Genomic DNA, 12,117 nt, shown 5'->3' with positions numbered 1-12,117 from the left:
CCAAAACAGCATGGTACTGGTACCAAAACAGAGATATAGACCAATGGAACAGAACAGAGGCCTCAGACATAACACCATACATCTACAACCATCTGATCTTTGAGAAACCTGACAAAAACAAGAAATGGGGAAAGGATTCCCTATTTCATAAATGGTGCTGGGAAAACTGACTAGCCATGTGTAGAAGGCTGAAACTGGATCCCTTCCTTACACCTTAGACAAAAATTAATTCAAGATGGATTAAAGACTTAAATGATAGACCTAAAACCATAAAAACCCTAGAAGAAAACCTAGGCAATACCACTCAGGACATAGGCGTGGGCAAGGACTTCATGTCTAAAACACCAAAAGCAATGGCAACAAAAGCCAAAATTGACAAATGGAACCTAATTAAACTAAAGAACTTCTGCACAGCAAAAGAAACTATCATCAGAGCGAACAGGCAACCTACAGAATGGGAGAAAATTTGTGCAATCTACCCATCTGACAAAGGGCTAATATCCAGAATCTACAAAGAACTCCAATAAATTTACAAGAAAAAAACAAACAACCCCATCAAAAAGTGGGCAAAGGATATGAACAGACACTGCTCCAAAGAAGACATTTATGCAGCCAACAGACACATGAAAATATGCTCATCATCACTGGTCTTCAGAGAAATGCAAATCAAAACCACAATGAGATTCCATCTCATGCCAGTTAGAATGGTAGTCATTAAAAAGTCAGGAAACAACAGGTTCTGGAAAGGATGTGGAGAAATAGGAATGCTTTTACACTGTTGGTGGGAGTGTAAATTCATTCAACCATTGTGGAAGACAGGGTGGTGATTTCTCAAGGATCTAGAACTAGAAATACCATTTGACCCAGCCATTCCATTACTGGGTATATACCCAAAGGGTTATAAATCATGCTGCTATAATGACACACGCAGACATATGTTATTTACAGCATTATTCGCAATAGTGAAGACTTGGAACCAACCCAAATATCCATCAATGATAGACTGGATTAAGAAAATGTGGAATATACCATGGAATACTATGCAGCCATAAAAAATGATGCATTTATGTCCTTTGCAGGGACATGGATGAAGCTGGAAACCATCATTCTGAGCAAACTATCACAAGGACAGAAAACCAGACACTGCATGTTCTCATTCATAGGTGGGAATTGAACAATGAGATCACTTGGACACAGGGTGGGGAACATCACACACCGGGCTTGTCAGGGGGTCGGGGGCTGGGGGAGGGATAGCATTAGGAGAAATACCTAATGTAAATGATGAGTCGATGAGTGCAGCAAACCAAGATGGCACTTGTATACCTATGGATCAACTCTGCATGTTGTACACATGTACCCTAGAACTTAAAGTATAATTAAAAAAACAAAATTCCCCAAAGTCTTATTTATATATATATTTTTTTCTCCTGAAAATTTCAGGCAATTTTGATCACTATTAAATTGGCATGCTAAAGGAACATTTCTTTATGGACATGACTTGTTAGTTTAGAATGCTAATGATTGTTTTATATATATACATATAATTTAATATACACATAACGTGTGTGTGTGCATGTGCATGAGTTAGTAAACATTCCCGATGTTAACTACTTTTATTGCTGAAAGCTAAATCTAAAATGTTTAAGTAAAATTTAAAAAAACCCTTCACTGATCCAAAGGAAAGTTTGTTAAATTTCACACTCTCCAATTATTATGGTCATTGTTGATTCCTCATTTGGAGAATGCAAAATTCCACTGAGAATAAATTGGTAGTAGAAATTATTCCTAAATACAAAAGATTATATGACGAATTTAGTCAATTGGGTTCCCCCAGAAAGGAGGGGAATTTGTTTAATTAGCAGGGATTCTCATCCCTTACTGGTGATTGGCTAGTGTTACAAGATAAATATGGTGGTGAATAATTACACAGTTAAAGTAAACGTGTAGATTTTTAAATTAAATGAGAGGAGAAACAATGGCAAAGCCCTTAAAAGCATGTCCTAATTTTAAAGTTCTTTAGTACTATGCTACACCACATTCAACAACATAAGGGCTCACTCTGTGACAGGTACTACATTAAATCTTAGCAAACTTCATGAGAGCCCTATGTGATAATATCCTTCAGTTTTGTAAGTTTGGCATTTCCTAGTCTTGAATTTTCTATGGTGTACTAAGCTCATATTAGTCCAGAGGCCCAAGGATATATTTAGATTTCATGGTAGAACTAAGAATAATCTCAACCACAGGGAACTATGGTGTGGCATTAATTTTGAAATCATTTTTTCTTGATTTTTCTTTGCCTTTTCATTGTTTTGTGAGTTTTTCTTTTTTTCAAATTTCTGTGGGTACATAGTAAGTACATAAGTGTGTATATTTATGGGATACATGAGGTGTTTTGATATAGGTATGTAATGTGAAATAAGCATATAATGAAGAATGGGGCATCCATCTCCTCTAGCATTAATCCTTTGAGTTACAAACAATCCAATTACATTTTTAAAGTTATTTTAAAATATGCAATTATTATTGACTGTAGTCTCACCTTATTGTGCTATCAAATAGTAGGTCTTAGGTGTTCTTTCTATTTTTTTATATCCATTAACCATCCCCACCTCTCCTCACCCTGCTCTATCCTTCCCAGCCTCTGATAACCATCCTTCTACTCTCAATGTCCATGAATTCAATTGATTTGAGTTTTAGATCCCACAAATAAGTGAGAACACGTGATGTTTGTCTTTCTGTGCCTGGCTTGTTTCACTTAACATTATGATCTCCAGTTCCATCTGTGTTGTTGCAAATGACTGGATCTCATTCTTTTTTATGACTGAATCATACTCCATTTTGTGTATGTATCACATTGTCTTTATCTATTTGTCCTCTGATGGACACTTAGATTGCTTCTAAATCCTAGCTATTGTAAACATCGCTGAAGCAAACATAGGAGTGCAGATATCCCCTTGATATATTGATTTCATTTCTTTTAGGTATATACCCAGCAGTGGGATTGCTGGATTATGTGGTAGCTTAGTTTTTAATTTTTTCAGGAACTGTTCTCCATAGTGGTTGCCCTAATTTATATTGCCACCAACCACGTACAAGGGTTTCCTTTTCTCCACATCCTCACCAGCATTTATTATTGCTAGTCTTATTAAATTTTTTTCTATGGAGTTGTTTGAGCTCCTTATATATTCTGTTATTAATCCCTTGTGAGAGGGATAGTTTGCAAATATTTCCTCCCATTCTGTGGGTTATCTCTTCACTTTGTTGATTTTATCCTTTGCTCTGCAGAAGCTTCCTAACTTGATCCCACTTGTCCATGTTTACTTTGGTTGCCTGTGCCTGTGGGGGTATTGCTCAAGAAATCTTTTCCCAGGCCAATGTTTGGAGATTTCCCCCAACACTTTCTTGTAGTAGTTTCATGGTTTTTGATGTTAGATTTAAGTCTTTAATTTATTTTCATTTGATTTTTGTAGATGGTGATAGATAGGGGTCTGGTTATGGATATCCAGTTTTCTCAGCACCATTTATTTGAAGAGATTGTCTTTTCCCCAGTGTACATTCTTGGCATCTTTGTCAAAACTGAATTCACTGTAGGTGTGTGGATTTGTTTCTTGGCTCTCTAATCTGTTTTATTGGTCTGTGTGTCTGTTTTTATGCCATGGTTTTAACCATGCTGTTTTGGTTATTCTAGCTCTGTAGTAGTATTTCAAGCCAAGGAATGTGATTCCTCCAGTTTTGTCCCTTTTGTTTTGCATAGTTCTGGCTATTCTGAGTCTTTTGTGGTTACTCATAAATTTTAGGATTACTTTTTCTATTTTTGTTAAGAATGTCACTGGTATTTTGAGAGGGATTGCATTGAATGTGTAGAATGGATGTTTTAACAATATTGATTCATCCAGTCCATGAACATGGAATACTTTTCCATTCTTTGGTGTCCTCTTCAGTTTCCTTCATCATTGTTTTATAAAGTTTCCTTATAGAGATCTTTCACTTCTTTTGGTTAAATTAATTCCCGGGTATTTACTTTCATATGTGGCTATTGTAAATGGGGTTACTTTTTAAAATTTCTTTTTCAGATTGTCCACTGACTGTTGGCATACACCAATGTTACTGATTTTTATATGTTGATTTTGTATTCTGCAACTTTGTTGAATTTGTTTACAGTTCTAACAGTTTTCTTGTGAAGACTTTAGGTTTTTCTAATATAAGATCATATTATCAGCAAAAAAGGATCATTTGATTTCTTTCTTTCCAATTTGGATGCTTTTTTTAGTTTTCTCTTGTCTAATTGCTTTAGCTAGGACTTCCAGTACCAGGTTGAATAACAGTGGTGACAGCATGCATCTTTGTTGTGTTCCAGATCTTAGAAGAAAGGCTTTTTCAGTTTTTCTCCATTCAGTATGATACTAGCTGTGGATCTGTCTTACATGGCTTTCATTATGCTGAGATACACTCTTTCTATATCAAGTTTTTTGTTCATTATAAAGGGATGTTGAATTTTACCAAATTATTTTTCACTGTCCATTGAAATTATCATATGGTTTTATTCTTCATTCTGTTGATAAGATGTGTCATGTTGATTGATTTGCATATGTTGAAACATCCTTGCATCTCAGGGATAAATCCCACTTGGTCATGATGGATGATCTTTCTAATGTATTGTAGAATTTGGTTTGCTAAACTATCACAAGAAGAGAAAACCAAACACCGCATGTTCTCACTCATAGGTGGGAACTGAACAATGAGATCACTTGGACTCGGGAAGGGGAACATCACACACTGGGGCCTATCATGGGGAGGGGGGAGGAGGGAGGGATTGCATTGGGGAGTTATACATGATATAAACGTCATGCACATGTACCCTAGAACTTAAAGTATAAAAAAAAAAAAAAGAATAATAATTAAATGAGTATAATGCATAAAAAAAAAAAAAAAAAGAGTTTGGTTTGCTAGTATTTTGTTGAGGATTTTTGCATCAATATTCACCAGAGAAATTGTCCTGTCGTTTTTCCTTTTTAGATGTGTCTTTGTCTGGTTTTGATATCAGGGTAGTACTGGCCTCCTAGAATGAGTTTGGAAATTATCCTTTCCTTCTCTGTTTTTTGAAACAGTATGAGTAGGATTGGTGTTAGTTCTTTTTTAAATGTCGGGTAGAATTCAGCAGTGAATTTATCAGGTCCTGGGCTTTTCTTTACTGGAAGACTTTTTATTATGGCTTCAATCTCATTATTTGTTATTGGTTTGTTCAGCTTTTGGATTTCATCCTGATTCAATCCTGTCAGGTTGTATGTGCCTAGGAATTTGTCCATTTCTTCTAGATGTTCCAATTTATTGGCATATAGTTTCTCAGAGTAGCCACTAATGATCCTTGAATTTCCACAGTATCAGTTACAGTGTCTTCTTTTTCATTTCTACTTATTTAGATCCTCTCTCTTTTTTTCTTAGTCTGGCTAAAATTTGTCAATTTTGTTTAACTTTTCAAAAAACCTGCTTTTGTTGCATTGATCTTTTGTATGTTATTTTTCATTTCATTTATTTCTGCTCTGATCTTTATTATTTCTTCTACTATTTTGGTTTGGTTTGCTATTGCATTTCCAGTTTATAAAGATACATCATTAGATTGTTTAATTTCCGTGTATTTGTGTAGTTTCCAAAATTCCTCTCGCTATAGATTTCTACTTTTATTCTATTGTGGTCAAAGGAAGTGCTTGATATTATTTCAATTTTTTGTATGTTCTAAGACTTGTTTGTGACCTAACATATGATCTATCCATGTGCTGAGGTAAAGTGTGTGTATTCTGCAGTTCTTGTGTGAAATGTTCTGTAAATATCTGTTGGACTCATTTGTTCTATAGTGCGGTTTCAGTTTAATGTTTTTGTATTGATTTTCTGTCTGGAAGATCTATCCAGTCCTGAACATGGGGTGTTGAATCCTCCAGCTATTATTGTATTGGGGCCCATCTCTCTCTTTAGCTCTGATAACATTCCCTCTATATATGTGAGTGCTCCCATGTTGGGTGTGTATATATTTAAAATTGCTATAGCAATTGCCTTAACTTTGCCCTCATGCTTTCTAACTTTGTTGTTTCTATTTATATCTTACTGTACTGACTATGTCTTGAAAAGCTGTTGTGGTTATTATTTTGATTGGTTCATTCTTTAGTCTTTCTATTTATAAGACTAGTTTACACACCACAATACAGTATCATAGTATTCTGAGTTTTTCCAGATCTTTTGGAGCTCCATTGCATGTTGTTTCTTTTCTCTTGCTTCTTTTAGGATCCTTTCTTTATCCTTGATCTTCAGGAGTTTGATTATTAAATGCCTTGAGATACTCTTTTTCTGGGTTAAATCTGCTAGGTGTTGTATAGCCTGCTTGTACTTAGATGTGATCTCTCTCTCTAGGTTGGAGAAGTTCTCTGTTATCACCCCTGTGAATAAATGTTCTACCCCAATCTTGTTCTCTACCTTCTCTTTAAGGCCGATATGTCTTATTTGGGGCTATTTTGTAGATCCTGTAGACATACTTTATTGTTTTTTTTTCTTTTGTTTCCTCTGACTGTATTGTCAAATAAGTTGTCTTCATGCTCACTAATTCTTCTACTTGATCCATTCTGCTATTAAAGGACTTTGATGCATTTTCCAGCATGTCAGTTGTACTTTTCAGCTCTGGAATTCGTGCTTGATTTTTAAATATTATTTCAATCTCTTTGTTACATTTATCCAGTAGAATTCTGAATTTCTTCTCTGTGTTATCTTGTGTCTTTGAGTTTCCTCAACACAGCTATTTTGAATTCTGTGTCTGAAAGGTCACATATCTCTGTTTCTCCTGAATGAGTCTCCGGTGCCTTATTTAGTTCATTTGATGAGGTCATGTTTTCCTGCATGGTCTTCTTACTCGTAGATGTTCATCTGTGTCTGGGCATTGAGGAGTTTGGTATTTATTGTAATTTTCACTATCTGGGCTTATTTGTAGCCATCCTTCTTGGGAAGGCTTTTCATATATTTGAAATGACTTGGGTGTAACAATCTTTAGGAGGCACCCCGAGCCCAGTAATGTTTTGGGTTCATGTAGACTTGTGGAGGTATCACCTTGATGGTCTTGGGAAAGATCCAGAAGAATTCTCTTGATTGCCAACCAGAGACTCTGGTTCTGTTCCCTTACTTCTTTCCAAACATACAGAGTCATGGTCTCTTTTCTGAACCACCTAAAGCCTAGGGGTAGAGTGACAGAAGCAGCCCTGTGGCCAACGCCACTATGACTGCATTGGGTCAGACCTGAAGCCAGCACAGTGCTGGGTCTTGCCCAAGGCCTGCCTTAACCACTCCTTGACTACTGCCTATATTTGCTCAAGGCCTGGGGGCTCTACAGTCAGCAAGTGGCAAAGCCTGTGTCCTTCCCTTCCAGGTGGCAAGTTCTCCTGGTCCCTGGGTGGGTCCAGAAGTGCTGTCTGGGTGTCAGGGACTGGAGTCAAAACCTTAGAAGTCTACCTGCTATTCTTTTGTATTGTGGCTGAGCTGGCCCTCAAACCACAAGACACAGTCCTTCCTGCTCTTCCCTCCCCTTTCCAAAGGCAGAGGAGCCTCACGCTGTAGCCACCGCCACCCCAGCCATGAGAAGTACTGCCAGAAACTGATGTTTCCTTAAGGTCCAAGGTCTCTTAAGTCAGTTTGTAGTGAAGGCTGCCTGGCCTAGGATTCATGCTTCAGGGCAGTGGGCTCCCTCTGGCCCAGGGGAGGTCCAGAAATGCCATCCAAGGGTCAAGTCCTGGAATCCGGGACCCCAAGAGCTCACTTGGTGCTCCACCCCTTTGAGGCAGTTTTGGCACCTGGTTTTTGGTTCTTATAAAGGTATGTTTTTTTCTGTGTGGATAGGTGTTAACTTGGTGTCATTGCTTAGGGGTTACCATCAGTGGCACTTTCCCTTCCGCCATCTTTCTCCACTTCCTCATCAAGTATTCCTTTTAACGTACAGAATACTTTACAATTCTCATATGGATAAACTGATTAGTCTTCCCTTTAGACTTCTGCCTTTGGGATCTTATTTAGGTTTCTCCTACCCATGTCATACAAATATTTATAATATTTTTTCTTATTCCATTTTTAATTTATTTTTTGTTTGTTTTTTTTTTAGAATAACAAAACTGTTATCAATTAATCATAAAAATACTGAAGTGGCATATAGATTTCTGTATTGGATATGTATTTTTAAAATTATACCAATGAGATGTGGCAATTCTGTGTTATATTACAACATACATTTTGGCCGTTAGACAGATGAAGCACATTTTCATTTGTAAATACATGATTTGTGCTTTTTCTTTTGTACAGTTCCTATTTATATTCTTGCCCATTTCCCCACTGTATTTTATAAGTTCTTAGTAATTTGAATGAACTACATATGTTCTAAATGTTATCTTTTTGTTTTATATACATTGCAAATAATTCCTTCCAGTCTGTCAGTTGCCTTTTAACATTATTTATCAATATTTTGCTTAAAGAGAAGGTTTTACTTTTTAGGTAGCAAAATTTGTACATTTTTAACTTCATGATATTTCTATTTCATGTCATAAGTCAAAGGCATTACTTACTGCAAGGATATAAAGAATTACTTTCTTATAGAAATGATTTTATTTTTACATCAAAGTCTTTATGTTAGTTGACATTTATTATAGGTTTTCTCAAGTTCCACATACCCAGCTTTCTGAAAACAATTTCATTCTCTACTGGTTTCAAATCCTCCATTTGTCATCTTTGAAATTCTTATCTATAAGTCATGTCTGACTGTCACACTACTGCCATGAATGTGTTTTGTATCAGCACAGTACTCTAGGATTATAGTATCCTCTTATAACCAGTAGAAGCAGACCTCTACTCCCTATTTTTCTCTTTCTTTTCTTTTGGCCAAAAGTAGCTATTTTTGCATGGACTTATTTTTTATATAAACTTTGAAATAGTTTATCAAATCACACACAAATTGCCATCTGATTAAAATTTCACTCTTTTTAGATATAAACTTTGGGACAAAGGTCATCTCTTTTTTTAAGTTTTCTAATTCAGGATTTAGGTTTAGATTTAGACTTCTGAAAGTTTTCTTGACTGCTTCAAGTGTATCTTATATATTTCTTACTGCATTTCTGTAAATTCAATAGCTATTTTACCCATTGTGATTATAATCCAGTTTTCTTTTTTCTGTTTGTATATAGCTTATATCAAGGAAAGACATTGACTTTTTTCAGTATTTACTTTGTATTCAGTCATGATCATGTTAGCCTCCCTATATGAGTTCTCAAATGTTTCATCTTTTTCTTTGCTCTTAAAATTTTAAGTGACATATGATTTGTTTTTTGAATTCTGGTAGAACACAGGTATAAAATGAAATGAGCTTGATGTTCTTCTCTGGGATCTGTCTTACATTTTATAAAAGTTTTCACAACAATTTTTGAGTTAATTAAATTTGGAGGTTGCCAAAACAAGCCTCATTATTTTCTTCTTCTACTTATAAGTCAAAGAGCACAATTTTGTGTCATCTAGTGGTTATTCTTGGAAATCCTGTGATAGTATAGGCATAAAACACAGTTGAGCAATTTTATTATTGCATATTTAGGGCCAGATACAGCAAAGACAACATCAAGAATAGTAATTCAATGAAGCACGACATGAATGTAAGTCATGGTTGCATAAACAAAACATTATTATTCTGAACAATATTTTAAAATTATCAGTAACCATGATCTTTAAATACTCACCTTAGACTATTATTTAAAAATTCAAAAAAACTTTCAAGAGTTTACCAGAAATACAGAGTTTCCACACTATTTTGTTGTTAAAAGGGAATATCTGTTAGCTGAGCACAGAATCATTTTGTCACAATATAAAAGAAAATTCAAAGTATAATTTCACTGTTTGTTTATAATCCATATAACAATTTGTATTGCATTCATAAGCTTTTTTAAAAGATAGGCAAATCCACTAATATTGAGCATAACATAATATTTCTTCTTTAAATTATACAAACTAACAATTAGTGGTAGTATATTTTTATATGTTTAGACATGCATAATTTGATAAGTATGTAAATGCATAATGAAATTAAAACCTTAATTTTAAGATATAATTAATCATACTTGAATTCAAAGTACATGTTACATGTACTTTTTTATGTAAATTACCGTTTTTAGTAAATTAACTTCCCTTACCATTATCTTTGCTAGTATACATATTAATATTTTCTAATTATTATACCAAGTGTAGTCTTTATATTTTTTTTATAATTAGTTTTTTTTAATGTGGGCCTCAGGTTGAATTATTATATCAACTGTAGTCTTATTATTTTTATTAATTACCAGCTTTAATTAAAATTATAAACTGTTGTTTTCTTCAGACACAGAGAAAACTAGAAAGAAGACAGGAATCCAAAAACTGCCTAATTTTTTAAGTATACATTTTAGATTATCTTTATATGTGTTAAAGTAACAAAACACATGCCTATATTAAATCCAATGCATGTGGACATTTCTCTTGATTTGTAAATCGTTTGATAATATATAAGGATAGAGTAAATTGGAACATCTTTATGACTAAAGTTTAATATTTGTGGTGACTTTTATGTATATTTTAAAATGTGTTAACCCTTATTGAATTTTTTTTCCTTTAAGAGGTACAGCCTAAATCTTCTCCCCTTGAATATGGCCTAGATTTACAGCACATTTCTAACAAGTAGAAAAAAGTGGATGTGACAGTTTGTGACTTAGGAGATGAGGTAAGGAAAGGCACTACAATTTTCCCCTCCCACCTTCCTCTGGGACCAACTGCTCTAGGAAAAGCCAACTGCTACTTTGAAGCAGCTTTGTGAGGAGGTCCATGTAGCAACGAACTGAGAGGCTTTTAGCTAACAAGCATGTGACTGAGTCATCTTGGAAGTGGATCCTCCAGCCCCAGCCAAACTGTCAGATGATGATAGCCCTCCCTGGCTGACATCTTGACTGCAATCTAAAAGGCTTTATGAAAACTCCAGAAGCCATCAGTACCCCAGGCAAGTGCAAAACCAAGAACAGCTGCCATGGAATGGGTTAGAAAAGCTGTTGAATTTCAGCCCTTTCCCCAGGTGGGCACTGTTCGGTGTAACCAGGAGAAAATGTTCAACTGTTGGCTTCTCCCTTGGGAGTAGAAGAGAAGCAGGGAACAGAAATTTGACAATCTGGTTTTTCAGGGTGCTACCTGAGTGCCTGATTTCTGTCTTGCATGACTTGGAGTGCTAAACGGGAATCTACCTACTTTGAATAAATTGAGGCTACTGAGAATAAAGGAGATTTCGGCAGCCTGTTGCAGCACCAGAAGACCTGCGGGACTGCATACAGACACCAGAAGGAGTAAGAGATTTTGAGCTTCTGAAAAAGAAACAAGCAAACATCCCTGATTGGAAAATTACGTGTACACGTCCAGAGAAGATGCATCCCCAAGGAGGTTAGAGAAACTTCCAGAATATATAGCCAGGTTCATTGGCGAGGGTCTTACCTTGTATGAAGCCAGTCATTAGAAAAATGGTTTGTGTTTTTTTTTGTTTTGTTTTGTTTTTGTTTTTTGTTTTTTTTTTTGTTTTCAAGTTTATCCCTTTTATTTTATTTATTTTTATTTATTTATTTATTTATTTTTTTATTATACTTTAAGTTCTAGGGTACATGTGCATAACGTGCAGGTTTGTTACATATGTATACTTATGCCGTGTTGGTGTGCTGCACCCATCAACTCGTCAGCACCCATCAATTCATCATTTATATCATGTATAACTCCCCAATGCAATCCCTCCTTCCTCCCCCCCTCCCCATGATAGGCCCCAGTGTGTGATGTTCCCCTTCCCGAGTCCAAGTGATCTTGCTGGTGATGGGCTGCAATCCTTTGCAGGGGGAGATGCGCTCTTATTTTTTGAATTTCCAGCTTTTCTGCCCTGCTTTTTCCCCATCTTTGTGGTTTTATGTGCCTCTGGTCTTTGATGATGGTGACGTACTGATGGGTTTTGGTATAGGTGTCCTTCCTGTTTGATAGTTTTCCGTGTGACAGTCAGAAGGACTGTCTGTTGGTCTATTGGAGATTGCTTGAGGTCCACTCCAGACCCTG

This window comes from Trachypithecus francoisi, unplaced genomic scaffold, assembly GCF_009764315.1.
Source record: "Trachypithecus francoisi isolate TF-2019V2 unplaced genomic scaffold, Tfra_2.0 Contig00484, whole genome shotgun sequence".
Lineage (NCBI taxonomy): Eukaryota > Metazoa > Chordata > Mammalia > Primates > Cercopithecidae > Trachypithecus > Trachypithecus francoisi.
The sequence above is the reverse complement of the archived record's forward strand: the minus strand, read 5'-3'. Positions refer to the sequence as shown.